The following is a 17,217-nucleotide window of genomic DNA, read 5'->3' on the forward strand; positions in this document are numbered from 1 at the left end:
AAAAACAATAAAAACTCTACACCTTAACTTCATCCTCCTGCTTTATAACTTTTTGTTTCTCTTTGTATCTCATTGTCTATGTCTTGAAAAGTTGTGGTAGTTATTATTTTTGATTTATTTATCATTTAGTCTTTCTACCTAAGAGTAGTTAATATACCACAGTTACGGTGTCATAATATTCCTTGTTATTTGTGGACTTACTATTACCAGTGAGTTTTGGATCTTCAGATGATTTCTCTTGTTGCTCATTACTGTCCTTTTCTTTCAAATTGAAGTCTTTCCTTTAGCATTTATTGTAGGACAGATCTGATGTTGATGAAATTCGTCAGCTTTTGTTTGTCTGGGAAATTATTACTCCTTCATGCTGTAAGAATATTTTTGCTGTGTATACTGTTCTAGAGTGTAAGTTTTTTTTCTTTCACCACTTTAAATATGTCATGCCACTCTCTCCTGGCCTGTCAGGTTTCCACTGAAAATCTTGCTGCCAGATGTATTAGAACTTCATTGTAATTTGTTTCTTTGCTCTTACTGCTTTTAGGATTCTTTATCCTTGACCTTTGGGAGTTTGATTATGCCTTGAGGTAGTCTTCTTAGAGTTAAATCTGCTTGGTGTTCTCTAACATTCTTACACTTTGATATTGCTATCTTTTTATGGGTTTGGGTGGTTCTCTGATATTATCCCTCTGAATAATCTTTCTACCCCTATCTCTTTCTCTATCTCCTCTTTAAAGTCGATAGCTCTTAGATTGTCTTTTTAAGGTAATCTTCTAGATCTTGTAGGCATACTTCATTTGAAACCACCATTGCAAAGTTATGACTGAGGCAGTGAAAGAGATCTGACCTAACTAACTTCATCTTGCTTTTAACCTCCAAGTTGTCTTTGTTCATTCCTGGGCATAGGCTGAACTAACTTTGGGAGAAACTTAGTTTATAGTTTGAAATAAAGACAGTAACAACCCTTTCCCCAAACCAAACCCTTCTTGCCTGGGGACTATACTGCCCTTGTAGGACTAACAGATTAGCCAAAAGATTAGAAATTATGGTTTAGGAGTCATGCAGCTGGAGGCTAAAAGATTCTGACCCTCCTCAGATTTCTCCTGGGGATAATATTACTGTTGTAAAACTTAAGATCAGTGCTTGAGATATTTTGCAGACCCTGCACTTGATGGATCAGTTGGTACCACCCAGCCAGATCAATATAAGTGCTCATCTGATCTTGTAGTCACCACCCAGGAACTGACTCAATGCAAGAGGACAGCTTTGACTCCCTATGATTTCATATCTGACCCAATCTTCAGCACTCTCAACTCACTGGCCCCTACTCATGAAAGTATCCTTAAAAATTCGGATCCTCAAGTGCTTGGAGAGACTAATTTTTGTGGTAATAAAACTCCAGTCTCTGGTACAGCCGGCTCTATGTGAATTACTCTTTATTGCAATTCCCCTATCTTGATAAATCAGTTCTGTCTAGGTAGCAGGCAAGGTGAACCCCTTGGGTGGTTACAAATTTGGGCAGTTACACATTGTTTTTTATTCGCTATTCTTTTGTCTCCTCTAACTGTGTGTTTTCAAACAGCCTATCTTCAAGTTCACTATTTCTTTCTTCTCCTTGATCAATTCTGCTGTAGAAAGACTCTGATGCATTCTTCAGTATGACAACTGCATTTTTAAACTCGAAAATTTCTGTTTGATTCTTTTAAATTATTTCAATGTCTTTGTTAAATTTATCTGATAGAATTCTGAACTCCTTCTTTGTGTTATCTTAATTTTCTTTGAGTTTCCTCAAGAGAGTTATTTTGAATTCTCTGTCTGAAAGGTCACATATCTCTATATCTCCAGGGTTGTTCCCTGGGGCCTTATTTAGTTTGTTGAGGAAAACATGAGGCCATGTTTTCCTAGATGGTCTGGATGCTTGTGGATGTTCATTGGTGTCTGAGCATCAAAGAGTTAGGTGTTTATTGTAGTCCTCATATTCTGGGCTTGCTTGTGCCCATCCTTCTTGGGAATGCTTTCCAGATATTCAGAGTGACTTGGGCCTCATGTAATGTGTGGTTCTTGCAGACTTGTAGAGGTACCATGGCCACCACCACTGAGACTCCACTGGGTCTCGTCCACTGCCTAGTGTAACCACTACCTGGCTACCATCTGTGTTTAATCAAGGCCGTAGAGCTCTACAATCAGGAGCTGGTGAAGTTAGCCTTATTTGTATCCTTTACTTCAGGGCAAGGAACTCCCTCAGACCCTGGGTGGGTCCAGAGATACTGTGTTACAGCCAGGGATTGGACCAAAAACCTTAGTAATCTATCTGGTGTTCTATTTAACTGTAGCTAAACAGGACCTCAAACCATGAGACAAAGTCCTTATCCCTCTTCCTTCCTGCTTTCAGAGGCAGAGCAACCTCTCCTTGTGGTCACCACTACCACTGGCCCACAAGGAGCTCTGCCAGGCCACCAGTGATGTTCACTTAGGGCCCAGGGGTCTTCATTCAACTTGTGGTGAATACTGCCCATTAGGGCAGTGGGCTTTCATCTGGCCCATGGCAGATCTGTAAATGCTGTCCAAGTGCCTAGGCCTGGACTCAGGTACCCAAAGAGCCTGTTTGGTGCTCTCCTCCACTGTGACCTAGCTGATACCTGAAGCCAGGACATCTCAGAGTCTCACTCAAGAAGCAAGTTTTCTACCTGCATGTTGCTGTTGGTTGTTAAGGGCCCATGAGTTCTTTAATCAACAAGTGATGAATCCTGCCAGGACTAGGTTCTTCCCTTCAAGGCAGCAGGTTCCTTCCTGGCTCAGGGTGTTTCTAGAAATGTCATGTGGGAGCTAGAGCCTGATATGGGGGCCTCACAACTCTGCCCACTGCCATGTCCTACTGTGGCTGAGTTGGTATCCAAGATCCAAGACAAAATCCTCTTTACTCTTCACTCTTCTGTCCTCAAACAGAAGGAGAGTCACTTTTGTTGCTGTGAGCTAGGCTGCCTGGGATTGAGAGAGGGGTGGAGCAAGTACTCCCCCAGCCACCCGACCTGGTATCTCACTAGGTCATGCTTTACCCTAGTCCACTGTCTCTAAGTCCAGCGCAGCATCAGGACTTGCCTAAAAATTGCAGTCCTTGTGTCCTAGACTGCCTTTCAGGTTTGCTTAGAACCCCAGAGCACTTTAGCCTGCAGTAGCAAGGCTCTCCTAGAAACTCAGTTTGCAACTGCTGGGATGGGCACTTCCCCTCTGACTGGGTCTGATCCAAATGCTCCCTCTGTGGGTAGGCGCAGGCTGAGTTCAGCATGGTTTTCCTCTTTGCTCTTGCTCTCTGCAGCACTGAATTCAACACAAAGCCCCCAGCCACTGTGCTCTCTCTCTCTCCCAAGTGCATATTCTCTCTCTGTGCTACATGGCTGCTTTGGCAGGATGTTGGGAGGTGGCATAGGTGATTCAAGATGTCTTTACTACCCTCTTCAGTGCCTCTTTCAGTGATGGGAAGTTAAAACCAGGCACTGTGATTGCTTACCTGATTTTTGGTCCTCATGAAAGTGCTCTTCCATGTGCAGACAGTTGTTAAAATTTGGTGTTCCTGTGGTGGAGAGATCAGTGGAGGTTTCTTTGTGATCATCTTGCTCCACCCCCTGAAATGAATATTTTCTAATAGAGGTAAAACTTTTCAATATCCTATAGGGCAATAAAGTGCTATGTTTGGGATCTTTTCTACAGGGTAGAGATTAATTGATACCTCCTGGAGAACATTCATTTGCATTGCTATTGGTCTTCCAAAATTTAACTTCTAATCTTGGAGAATTGTAATATAGCCTAGCCAATTGAAATATAGCCTAGCCAATCGAAATACAATCAAGGCACTCACCTCTCCAGACTCCAGTAATTCCTAGAGTGTAATCGTAGAGAGTAATTCCCTTAGATGATCCCGCTTACAGGTCAGCATATGTCTAGCTCCTTAGATCTTTCTGGCCTGGAACCTTCCAAATCCTCAAGATGTAATATGTAAATATTTGTGAAATGAAGATTTAGCTTGTGGATTCAATAGCCCTGTACTCTTAATTTAGGAAACTGGAAAATTTTTTAAAAAGGGGATGTGGTGGTTGTGAGAGAGAGCTTGCCAAAGAAATAGAGCGGAAATAATAGCTACCATTTGTTGCCTACTGTGTGCCAGGTATTACACATATATAACCTCATTTAATCTTTGCAAGACCTCTATTTTATAGGTGAGGAGACTGAACTTCAGAGAGGTGAAGTATTTAAGGTGAACTTATTTAAGGCTATACAGTGACATGCCTATAGATTTGGTGGCTTGTTTAGTGCTCTCCTCTGTAAGATATAATTTCTGGAAGGGCAGGGGGCTTTATTTTCTTCTCTGCTATATCTCTTCGCTTGGTCTGTCCTGCAGAAACAACACAATCAACATCTGTTGAATGCATGAGTAAGTGAATGAATGAGAGAATGAATGGAGTAGCAGAGCTAGGACCCATTCCCAGGTCTATTTGACCTTCACATGCCATGGTTTTCCCACTATACAAAAATTGCTATTATTTTTCCCTTCTCTACATAAGTGGCTGGCTGGCACTATAATTTAACACTTTGATTGCTCTGGCAAAAAGGAATAGTGCTCGAATTAGCATGAAGTTTTCTGGGTTTAAAATAATTATCTGATTATAGCTCAGGTAGCAGATAAAATATGAAGCAGAAGAGAATTTTACAGAGACTGCTTTTAAGAAAAAATGTTTCACATGGGGTAAATATGCAAGGGGTCAGTGTGAAAAAAAGACAACGTTTGATGAAAAGTTCATTTTCAAATGTATGTTCTGGGTCAGAGGTCATTTCGGTAACTAGAGTCCCTAACTCTGACCTGTAGTAGGTGCAGAGTGAATATCACTGAAGGAATGACTGACTGACTAGCAGATGCTTCATAAGGCCTTTCAGATGATGACGGGAATAAGGGCAAATTAGTAAGTCTTTAGAGAAAGCTAGTCATAGTAATTATTCCCAGAAAGGTGAAACATTGCTTATCATAGCAATATGTTTTGCTGTTGTATAAATTATAAGTCGTTGGGCGAATCTTTTATGGATTATGATAAAAATGGACAACTATAGAATCAGAAATTATGGAATTCTCCTGGTTGCCCCCTTCAGCAATCTCTCCGTAGCACTTTGGTGGATGGAACCTCCCCTTCCTGGAGCAGGTGAGAGAAAGTACCCAATGCTTTTTGTGCTGCTCTCCCTTTTTCCACGTGGTTACTAAAGGTAAGTTACAAAGCCCCATTGGAGTTGGCGCATATTAAAAATGATGTCAGAGGGAAATGCACAGATGAAAGCTGGCTCTAGAGATGAGAACTTTATTTGAAATGATCACTGAAAAACAGATTTTGACTCATGAAAGATAAAACTACTCCTCACAGCCCCCATCAACATGTGACTGAGTTTCCCAACTGCTCCCCAGCTTTCACATTGCGAATCCAAGCTCTGAGGCACTGTCCTTGCCTGGCTCCATCTTGCTCTCTCCTCCCCTTTGTTCAAGCTGGATTGAGGTTTTCTTCCTCTGCCTTTGAGTTAGTGTGGAATGGGCTCGATGACCAGTTACAAATCATACCTGAAGGTGCTTGAAGTATAAGAAGAATGTTTGCCTGGCTTTTGGTTATTAAACACCAGCAATGCTATTTTGGTATCCAAGTCCAGAGCAAGGGAGAAAAAAAAAAAAAAAAGACAAGAGGAACAGGAAATCATGAAGTTAAATATTTACAGGGTAACTGTGGCTTGCATGAAGCTATTCAATCCTCCTCTCTCTCTTTCTCCTTCCTCTTCTCCTTTCTTCCCCCTCTCTCCTTGACTATCTTGTACACAAATTTCAGTCTTAGGAGAGCAGAGCAGCATGTGGTGAGATGACACAGTTCTCTTTCTTAGAGGGTCATATGCTACCATGTTTGTTGGTTACACAAAAACATAATTTTTTTAAAGCGTGGTTGTTCATGGTAGAAATTATTAGGTTAACTGGAATAATTTGTGCACAAACCTATTTTGTTTTAGTCTTAGTGACTCAGAGAAAAATAACTAAAACCTTTCCTCAGCCACTAGCCCATGTAGTCACTGAGCACGGCTATTGTGCTGAGGAGTGTGAGACCCAGGAAGGTTAGGTGACTTACCAGGGCCCATGTTGGCAGCTGATGGGGCCTGAATGAATCTCCTGGCTCTCAGTCCAGTTCTCTTTCTGGAACATCACGCTACTTCATGTTTAGATTTCATCTGGGCAGGAAAAATGAGCAGTAATTTCAGAAAGAGAGATCTAAGTTTTTGCATCTAATGATTCTGAGTATGTGTGTATGGGAATAAACATCTCACCCTTTAGCCTTGCATGTAACAAACGATGTAGGCATTCAGTTGAGCTACATTGCTGGATTGTAGAATGAGAGTTCCAAGTGGAATTGAGTGGAACAAATCATTAGGTCTTGTCACTGCCTGCAAAAGGCTGCCCAGACTAAGTCATAATATTGTTTATTATTAATTCACTCACTTATTGAACAACCACAATGATCCAGGTGGAGATGTTGGGATACGGTATGGAAATGGGTAGAAATAGTTAAAACGTTCGGTGCCCTACCATAAGGCAGTTAGCCACCCATTTCAATAGAACGTGGCAGTGGCCTGAAAAGGTTTTATGTTATCTTCTGGTGCATTAGTGATCATGGGCCAGATCTGAGTTCAAATTTAGTGCTTGACTTACTACCTGGGTGGCCTCAGGTTACTGAACCTATTTTAGCCTTATCTTTAAGATAGAGATAATAAAGTGATCTCAAACTGCTGTTGTTGCTAAGGTTACGTAAAATAATTAATTTAAAGCCAGTGCCTCATTCATATAAATGCTCATTAAGTGTGGGTGTTACTCTCACTACTACTGTTTTTTTTGTTTTGTTTTTTTTTTTAAATTTTCATGAATACAGAGTAGGTGTATATATTTATGGGTTACATGAGATATTTTGGTACAGGCATGCAATATGTAATAAGCGCATAAGGGTAAATGGGGTATCCGTCCCCTCAAGCCTTTATCTTTCAATTCAATTGTATTTTTAGTTATTTTAAAATGTAGGATTAAATTGTTTTAAACTACAATTATCCTATTGTACCAGCAAATATTATACCTTATCCATTCCTTCTATTTTTTGTACTCATTAACCACCCTTTCTTTCTCCCCACCACTTCACTACCCTGCCCAGCCTCTGTTAACCATCCTTCCACTCTCAATCTCCAGGAGTTCAATTGTCTTAATTCTTAGGTCCTACAAGTAAGTGAGAACATGTGAAGTTTGCCTTTCTGTGCCAGGTTTATGTCATTTAACATAATGACCTCCAGTTTTATCTATGTTATTACAAATGACAGGAGCTCATTCTTTTTATGGCTAAATAGTACTCCATTGTGTATATATACCACATTTTCTTTATTCACGTATTGATGGACACTTAAGTTGCTTCCAAATCTTGGCTATTGTGAAGAGTGCTGCAGCAGACATGGGAGTGCAGCTATCTCTTTGATATACTGATTTCCTTTCTTTTATGTATATACCCAGCAGTGGCATTGCTGGATCATATGGTACTCCATTTTTAGTTTTTTAAGTAGCCTCCGAACCATTCTCCATAGTGGTTGTACTAATTTACATTCCATCCAACAGTGTGCAAGGGTCCCCTTTTCACCACATCCTTGCCATCTATTGTTATTGCTTGTCTTTTGGATAAAAGTCATTTTAACTGGGGTGAGATGAGATCTCATTGTAGTTTTGATTTACATTTCTCTGATGATCAGTGATGTTGAGCACCTTTTCGTAGGCCTGTTTGCCATTTGTATGTCTTCTTTTGGAAAATGTCTATTCAGATCTTTTGCCCATTTTAAAAATCAGAGTATTAGATTTTTTTTTTCCTACAGAGTGGTTGGAACTCTTTATTATATTCTGGTTATTAGTTCCTTGTTAGATGGGTAGTTTGCAAATATTTTCTCCCATTCTGTGGGTTGTTGGCTCTTCTTTGTTGAGTGCTTCCTTTGCTGCCCAGAAGTTTTTTAACTTGATGTGATCCCATTTGTCCATTTTTTGCTTTGGTCGCCTGTCGTTGTGGAATATTCCTCAAGCAATCTTGGCCTAATCCAATGTCCTTTAGAATTTCCCCAGTGTTTTTTGGTACTAGTTGCATAGCTTGAAGTTTTAGATGTAAGTCTTTTATCCATTTTGGTTTGATTTTTGTATATGGCAAGGGATATGGGTTTAGTTTTATTCTGCATATGGATATCCAGTTTCCCCAGCACCACTTATTGAAGAGACTGTCCTTTCTCCTGTCAAAAATGCATTCACTGTACATGTATGGATTTATTTCTGGGTCCTTTATTTTGTTCCAGTGGTCCGTATATCTGTTTTTATGCCAATATCCTGCCATTGTGGTTACTATAGCTCTGCAGTGTAATTTGAAGTCAGGTAATGTGATCACTCAAGTTTTGTTCTTTTTGCTCAGGATCCCTTGGCTATTTCTTCTAGATTTTCCAGTTTATTGGCATATAGTTGCTCAGAGTATCCACTAATGATCCTTTGAATTTCTACTGTATCAGTTGTAGTGTCTCCTTTGTCATGTCTGACTTTATTTATTCAAGTCTTCTCTCTTTTTTCTTAGTTATTCTGGTTAAAGTTTTGTCAATTTTATCTTTTCAAAAAACAAACTTTTCTTTTTGTTGATCTTTTGTTTTCTTTATTTCAATTTCATTTATTTATGTTCTGATGTTTAGAATTTATTTTTTTCTATTAATTTTGGGTTTACTTTATCTGTCTTTTTTAGTTCTTTTAGATGCATCATCAGGTTATTTATTTGAAGTTGCTCTTTGTCGATGTAGGCACTTATAGCTACAAACATTCCCTTTAGTATTGTTTTCATTGTATCCCACAGATTTTGATATGTTGTCTTTCCATTATCATTTGTTCAAGAAATTTTTCAATTTTCTTCTTAATTTCTTTATTGACCCACTGGTCATTATGGAGCATGTTGTTTCATTTCCACGTGTTTGTATAGTTTCCAAAATCATTCTTGTTATTGATTTCTAGTTTTATTCCATTGTAGTCAGGGAAGATGCTTGATGCTATTTCAGGTTTTTGAAAAATGTCTTAAGACTTGCTTTTGACCTAACATATGGTCTATCCTTGAAAATGATCCATGTGTTGAGGAAAAGAATATCTCTTCTGCAGGCATTGGATGAAATGTTCTGTAAATATCTTTAAGGCTCATTCGACAGTGCAGATTAAGTCTGATGTTTCTTTGTTGATTTTCTGTCTGGAAGATCTGTCCAAAGCTGAAAGTGGGATGTTGAAGTCTCCAACTGTTATTGTATTGAGGTCTATCAGTCTTTTTAACTCTAATAATATTTGCCTTATATATCTAGATGATCAAGTGTTTGGTGCATATACATTTACAATTGTTAGATCCTCTTACTGAATTGATCCTTTTCTCATTATATAATGACCTTTGTCTCTTCTTATAGTTTTTGTTTTGAAATCTGTTTTGTCTGATCTAAGTATAGCTACTCCTGCTCTTTTCTTGGTTTCCATTGGCATGGAATATTTTTTTATGTTCCTTATTTTCAGTCTATTTGTGTCATCATAGGTCACATATGTTTATTGTAGGCAATAGACCAATGGGTCTTATTTTTTAATCCATTCAGCCACTCTATGTCTTTTGATTGCAGAGTTTAGTCCATTTACATTCAATATTATTATTGATAAGTAAGGACTTACTCCTGCTCTTTAATTATTTGCTTTTTGGTTGTTTTGGGGTGTTCTCTTCCTTCTTTCATTTCTTCCTGTCTTCCTTCTAGCAAAGGTACTTTTCGCTGGTGGTATGATTTAATAGCTTGCTTTTTCTTTTTGTGTATTCTTTGTGTTTCTTTGACTTGAAGTTCTCGTGAGGCTTGCAAAAACTATCTTCTTGTAACCCACTATTTTATGCTAGTAATTACTTAATACTGATTACATAAACAAAGAAAACTAATAAGAGCTCTACACCTTAACTTCCTCCCCTTGCTTCTAAACTCTTTGTTGTTTCTCCTTATAATTTATTGTGCTGTCTATGTCTTGACAAGTTGTCATAGTTATTATTTTTGATTGGTTCATCGTTTAGTCTTTCTACTTAAGATAAGAGTAGTTTACACATCACAGTTACAGTGTTATAACATTCTGTGTTTTTCTGTGTACTTGCGATTACCAGGGAGTTTTATATCTTTAGATTATTTCCTATTGCTTATTAACATCCTTTTCTTTCAGATTGAATAACTCCTTATAGCATTTCTTGTAGGACAGGTCTGGTGTTGATGAAATCCCTCAGCTTTTGTTTGTCTGAGAAAGTCTTTATTTCTCCTTCATGTTTGAAGAATATTTTTGCTGTATATATTATTCTAGGGTAAAAGTTTTTTCCCTTCAGCAGCTTAAATATGTCATGCCACTCTCTCCTGGGCTGTCAGGTTTCCACTGAACAGTCTGCTGCCAGATGTATTGTAGCTCCATTGTTTGTTAATTGTTTCTTTTCTTTTGCTGCTTTTAGGATCCTTTATCCTAGACCTCTGGGAATTTGATTATTGCATGCCTTGCAGTAGTCTTCTTTGGGTTTATCTGCTAGATGTTCTATACAATTCTTGTACTTGGATACTGATACTTTTTTATAGGTTTGAGTGGTTCTCTAATATTATCCCTTTGAATAATCTTTCTATCCCATCTCTTTCTTGACCTTGTCTTTAAGGCCAGTAACTCTTAGATTTGCTTTTTAAGGTAATTTTCTAGATCTTGTAGGCATGCTTCATTATTTTTTATTCTTTTTTCTTTGTCTCCTGTGACTGTGTGTTTTCAAATAGCCTGTCTTTAAGTGCACTATTTCTTCTCCTTGATCAATTCTGCTATTGAAAGACTCTGATGCATTCTTCAGTATGTCAGTTGCATTTTTAAACTTGAAAATTTCTGCTTGATTCTTTAAAATTATTTCAATATCTTTATGAATTTTATCTGATAGAATTCTGAATTCCTTCTCCGTGTTATCTTAATTTTCTCTGAGTTTCTTCAAGACACCGATTTTGAATTCTCTGCCTGAAAGATCACATGTCTCTATTTCTCCAGGATTGTTCCCTGGGTACTTATTTAGTTTGTTTGGTGAGGTCATGTTTTCCTGGAGGTCTGGATGCTTTTGGATATTCATTGGTGTCTGGGCATTGAAGACTACCCAAAGAGTCTGCTTAGTACTCTACCTCCCTGTGGCTGAGCTGGTACCTAAGGGGAAGGAAAACATCCTCTTTACCTTTCCTTCTGCTTTTCTCAAGCAGAAGGGGTCTGTTACAGTAGCCACCACAGCTGGGAATGTACTGGGTCTCACCTGAAACCAGCAGATCTCAGAGTCTCAGCCAAGAACCACAGTGTACTACCTGGGTATTGCTTCTGGCTATTCAGAACCCAAGGGCTCTTTAGCCAACAGGTGATGGGTCCTGCCCAGATCTTTCCCTTCAAGGCAGCAGCTTCCCTTCTGGCCCAGGATGTGTCTAGAAATGTTATCCACAAGTTAGGACCTGGGATGGGGGCCTGATGACTCTGACTGATGCCCTGTCCTACTGTGGCTAAACTGGTATTCAAGATAACAAAGTCCTCTTTACTCTTCCCCCTCTTCTCTTTAAGCAGAAGGAATGGGTCTCTTCATGCTATTTTTAATCAATCTAGCCACTAGCATTGGGACTGATGCAGACACTAAGGATCCAAATGATTTGTTTGTTTGTTTGTTTGTTTTTTAATTGCATTGGGATTAGGCAACAGAAGGGTCTAATGTGGCTGAGAGTTTTTGAGAGTGGAGCGTTTTTAGGAGGGTAGCTGCATTCCAAGAAGAGAGCTCTGCTGGGGTAAAAGAGGCATGGGTGCTAGAAAAGGGCAAGCAGTGGTGAAGAGCCACTAACAGCGCTACCTGGGGTTGGGGCAGGGGTGTTACAAGCACTCCCTTAGCTCCCCTGTCTGGTTTCTCAGTAAGTCGCATGCCCTCCAAGTCTACTGGCTCTGAGCTCAGCATTTGGGCTTGCTTAGGAGTTGCTGTCCTTTTGGCCCTAAACTGCCTTAAAGGTTATTTAGGGCCCCAGAGCACTTTACTGAAACTCTAGTTTTCACCACTGGTATGGGCTGTTCCCTCTGGCTAGAGCTTGTCTGTGGGGGAAAAGAAAGATCAGACTGTTACTGTGTCTATCTAGAAAGAAGAAGATATAAGAGACTCCATTTTGTTCTGTATTTGAGATGCTGTTAATCTGTGACCCTACCCCCAACCTTGTCCTTGCAAGAGACATGTGCAGTGGTGACTCAAGGTTTAATGGATTTTGGGCTGTGCAGGGTGTGCTTTGTTAAACAAGTGCCTGAAGGCAGTATACTTGTGAAAAGTCATCACCATTCTCTTAATCTCAAGTACCCAGGGACACCTACACTGCCAAAGGTCGAGGGGACCTCTGCCTAGGAAAGTTAGGTATTGTCTAAGGTTTCTCTCCATGTGATAGTCTGAAATATGGCCTCGTGGGAAGGGAAAGACCTGATTGTCCCCCAGCCTGACACGCGTGAAGGGTCTGTGCTGAGGAGGACTAGTGTAAGAGGAAAGAAGGCCTCTTGGCAGTTGAGATAGAGAAAAGCATCTGTCTCCTGCCGGTCCCTGAGCAATGGAACATCTCGGTGTAAAACACGATTGTATGTTCTGTTTACTGAGAAAGGAGAAAACCACCTTAGGGCGAAAGGTGGGACTTGCTAGCGCAATGCTGCTCTTTATGCACTAAAAAGGTCTATGGAGATGTTTACATATGCATATCAAGGCACAGCACTTTTCCTTAAAATTATGTCACAGAGATCTTTATTCATATATCTTACTACTGACCTTCTCCCTACGATGATCCTATTATCCTGCCACTTCCCTTTTTCTAAGATGGTAAAGTTAATGATCAACAAATACTGCCGGCCAGGCACGGTGGCTCACGCCTGCACTTTGGGAGACCGAGATGGGCGGATCACGAGGTCAGGAGATCGAGACCATCCCGGCTAACATGGTGAAACTCCGTCTCTACTACAAAGTACAAAAAACTAGCCGGGCGAGGTGGCGGGCACCTGTAGTCCCAGCTCCCTCCATGGGCAGGCATTGGCCGAGTTCAGCCTAGTTTTGCTTTCTGCTATGACAGGGCAGCACTGAGTTCAATTCAAAATCTCACAATCACTGCACTCTCCTTTTCCCAATCCACAAGGCTGCTGCTGCTGGGGAATGGAGGACTGGTGGCATTGGCAAATCAAAACTATCTTTCCTGCCTTCTTCAGTGCCTCTCTCAGTAATATGAAGTTAACACCAGGTATTGTGGTTACTGACCTGATTTTTGGTTCTTATGAAGGTGCTTCTTGTGTGTGTAGATAGTTGTTAAATTGTGTTCCTGGCTGAGGTGGAGGAGGGGTGGTGGTCAAACCTTCTATTTGACCATCTTGCTTCATCCCTCTCTACTGATACTACTGTTGTTGGTATTATTAGAAATGAAAATGAGTCCTGTGAGTTATAACTGTCTTCATTTTGCAGACCAGGAAACTGAGGCTCAGAGAAATATTAAGCAGCCAAAGTCACAGCGATTAAAAAAGGCAGGACCAAACTTTGACGGAGATCAGGACCCACTCCTCTGAGAACTCACCTTTTTCGTTAGCTCCAGTCTAAGAGTGCTATCTAGGAGCAGGTTTATGGGGCCCCAGGAGATGTTCAACCAGAGGCTTCTGATTTGCAGGGGCTGCAGAGGGGAAATCTGCCCTGACTAGAAGATTTGTTTTCCACCCATATTCGTTTGATCTCACATTGCTATGAAGAACTACCTGAGACTGGGTTTCAGAGGCTGTATAGTAGGCATGGCCAGAGAGGCTTCAGGAAACTTACAATTATGGTGGAAGGAGAAGGGAAAGCAAGCACATCTTCACATGGCAGCAGGAGAGACAGAGCGAGCAAAGGGGAAGTGCCACACACTTTTAAACCATCAGATATCATGAGAACTCACTCACTATGATGAGAACAGCAAGGGGGAAAATCTGCCCCCATAATCCAATCACCTCCCACTAGGTCCCTCTCCCAGTGAATTATAATTCAGTATGAGATTCGGGTGGGGACATAGAACCAAATCATCTAATCTTGCCATGTCCTAGTGTAATTTTTGGAAGTTTTCTGAACTAACATTTCTTGTCTAGAAATATACACACTCAAGATCAATCTAACTATTAAAAACAAAAAATGCTTATTTTCCAGTACCTGTTTTATGTTAGATTCTGGGGTATATGAAAAAGAGAGTGACTTAATGTTCCTGCCTATCATTCATGTGTAGCTTGTGCATCTATCCTTTCATCTGTCTCTCCATATCACAAACATGTATTAAATACCTACTGCATGCTAGACACAATCCTGAAGGTGTTTTTCTTACCTAAGTCTTTTTTTTTTTTTTTTGCCTGCCAGAGAGTACAGTATTCTCATTTCAAGATAAGAAGTGGTGAATAAGTGAAGTGCAAATTGGTGAGGACAGTTAGACACGGAGTGATTACTTCCGACAGGTTTCCACCACTCAGCTAAGTAGCAAGGTGAAGACTCCGAGGGTGAGCTGCAACTCACAGAGCGGGAAGACCAACAGGCAGTGAGAAAAGAAGGTGCAGTGGCTTCATGTTGTAGCAGATGCCTGTGTGTACACATGGGAGTGTGTATTGCTTTATGCCGTTTTTCAACTGCTTCAGCCACTAGCATTGGTACTGCTGCACACTAAGGATTCAAATGTTTTCCTTTTTTTTTTTTTTTTAATTGCATTGGGATTAGGCAACAGAAGCCGCCAATTAGGCGGCTGGGATGAGAAAGGAGAGTTTTTAGGAGGGTAGCTGCATTCTAAGTAAGGGACTCTGTTGGGGTAAAAGGAGCGAGTGTTGCAAGAAGGGGGTGCGGGGGTTGAGCAGGCACCTCTACAGGAAATGGATGCTGTCCAGGTGCTGGTGGGCGCCCCGGGCAACGTGGCGAAGCAACTCAGCCGGTCCAATCAGACTGCGTCCAGGGCTTGGGTTTCGCGATCATTAAGTGACTGAGGCAGATCCCCACGCGGCACCTGGCCACGCGCTCAGCAGTCCCGCCGCGGTGAGTATGTTTAAGGAATCCTTCCCATTATGGCGACTCCATACCCAGGTCCCCGCCCGGGACAGAGGAAGCCGCAACAGGTCCCCCGGGGCACCGGGCCCTCTCTCCTGCCTCCAGCCATGTACGAGGGTCCGGCAGCTGCGCCGCCTGAGCCCCTCCCCGGCCGGCGGGCGGGGCGGGCTCTCCGAAAGCCGTCGCGGTGGTCCCCGAAGCCGGGTCATAAATAATTCACGAGCCAGGGCCTGGCTAGCTAAGGGAAGGGCGGCGGCAGCGGTGACTAGGGCGCGAGCAGGAGCGGGAGCCGGGTGCACGGTGAGTAGCTGGGTCCTCATCCCGGAGCGAGAGAGGCATCTGCTGACCAGGCGCGGGGCTGAGCGCACTCCTTCCACTGTACTGGGGGTGTACAGTGAGGAGTGGACGGGTTCTCTCTGCGCCCCCCTTATCTTAGCCCTCTGCGCCGCCGCCCTGGCCCCTCAGCAGGTGGTGCGGACCCGGACAGCGGCTGGGGGCCAGAGGGACTGCGGGGAGCGCGTGGTGGTCCCGGTGCCCGGCCAACCCAAACTTTTTCCGCTGAGTGGTGGCCCGCCCCGCCCCGCTTGGGTCTTCTTTCCATCCACTGGGGTGGGGGCTGTGGTGGGGGTAGCCGGCGGCTGTGGTTCCGGAGCGGGAGTCGGAGGTGGGTGTGTGAACCGGACCGGGGCCGCAGAGACTTCGGACTCGCTCTCCGGGAGAACGACGACCGAGGTGAGATTTGCCAGGGTCTTGGGAACGAGTCTGCGGTAAAGGAAGCTCTAGGGATGGCCTCGGGGACGTGAGGCGCTGAGCTTCCCCGGCTGAGTGCGGAAAGGGGCCAACACTGTGCAGCAGACCACAGCGGGAGGAGGGATACGGGGGTGCAAAGCGAAGCCATCTCCCGGCGTCCATGGGAGAACGCAGGCACCTCTGGCTCAAAGCACCGTCCCAGCCTCCCACTCCACGGCCCTTCTGCATGCGTGTGCGGGGACCCGCGGCTATCGCTAGATGGAGAACTGGGGTGCTCAAGGCGCACCCTGCCAGAACGCGCCGACCGGACAACAAAGAGGAGCTTGGACAGACCAGGAGCTTCATGGCTGTAGAAAGTCGGAAGCTCGGGATCAGTTTCCCCGAGAGCCCGCGTCTGGAGAGGCAGGGAGTCAGATCGGAAGGAGGAACTAGCTCCGGAACCCCTTCTCTCTGGCAAGATCGCCCCCGATCAGTGCCCAACAGGGGCCGCGGCGGGGAACTGGCGCCGACAAGCTCGGAGCAGCCAAGTTACTCCGGCAACCCCCTCCCCTGCGCGGCTGCAAATTCCTGGAGTCTCTTGGCTTCCCGCGCCCGCCCCGCCGCTCATTCTTTTGTGTCCCGCAGCTCGCGAGAGGCTTCCTCCCAGAAGGGAGCTAGACCGGGAGGGGGATTGGCCTGGAGGTGGTTTGGAGGTAAAGGGCGGGGAAGCAGGCGCCCCAGGCTTCCTTCCGCAACAGGTTGCTCCTGGAGCCCGCGAGGGCGACTGACCTTTCTGGAGAAAGGTTTGCTGGAGTTCCTGAGGGCGGCAGCTGTTCTTTGTTAAGAGAGCAAGTGCACGATCTTAGTTCTTGAGTGCCCCCCAAGACTCACGTGACACGAACAACCGCGGCGATATGTTGGGTTGAATCATAAGAAATTGTCGGTTTTTTGGATGGAAGATACGAATATCGTCAACCTCATATGATTTAACTTGTGTGATGTTACCCATTTTTCTTTTCTCACCGTCCTCTCTGTCCCGGTTATCCTAGGAGCCCCGGTGGAGTTGAGCTCAGAGTATTGATGCTAAGCAGAAGCAGACAGACCCCAGATAGCCTTCTAGCTGCGTGCCAGGTGCTTTACCTATTAGATCGCTAGCCTGCCAACCCTATGCGAAATCCGCCTTTGACAGAAGAGCAGAAGAAGGGTTGGAGAATGCAAACAACTGTCATCTTGGCAGAGTTAGTAAGGAGGACCAGAACCCCCTTACTGTTGCTATTGTCTGTCTGTTTAGCGGTGCCTTTAGTTTATTCTTGTTTTTTTTTTTTTT

The 17,217-nt window shown here is 43.1% G+C and overlaps 1 protein-coding gene across 1 annotated transcript in view; it reads left to right on the plus strand.

Moving 5' to 3' along the window:
* Nucleotides 1–11,810: 11,810 nt before the first annotated feature.
* PROM1 (prominin 1) overlaps nt 11,811–17,217 on the plus strand; it is a 127,761-nt gene continuing 122,354 nt past the window's right edge. Inside the window, exons 1-2 of the mRNA XM_011984133.1 lie at nt 11,811–11,820; nt 14,862–15,149. The gene's annotated coding sequence lies outside the window, so the exon portion shown is untranslated. The remainder of the gene's footprint in view (nt 11,821–14,861; nt 15,150–17,217) is intronic.

Source organism: Mandrillus leucophaeus, unplaced genomic scaffold (genome assembly GCF_000951045.1).
Source record: "Mandrillus leucophaeus isolate KB7577 unplaced genomic scaffold, Mleu.le_1.0 Scaffold261, whole genome shotgun sequence".
Taxonomy (NCBI): Eukaryota; Metazoa; Chordata; class Mammalia; order Primates; family Cercopithecidae; genus Mandrillus; species Mandrillus leucophaeus.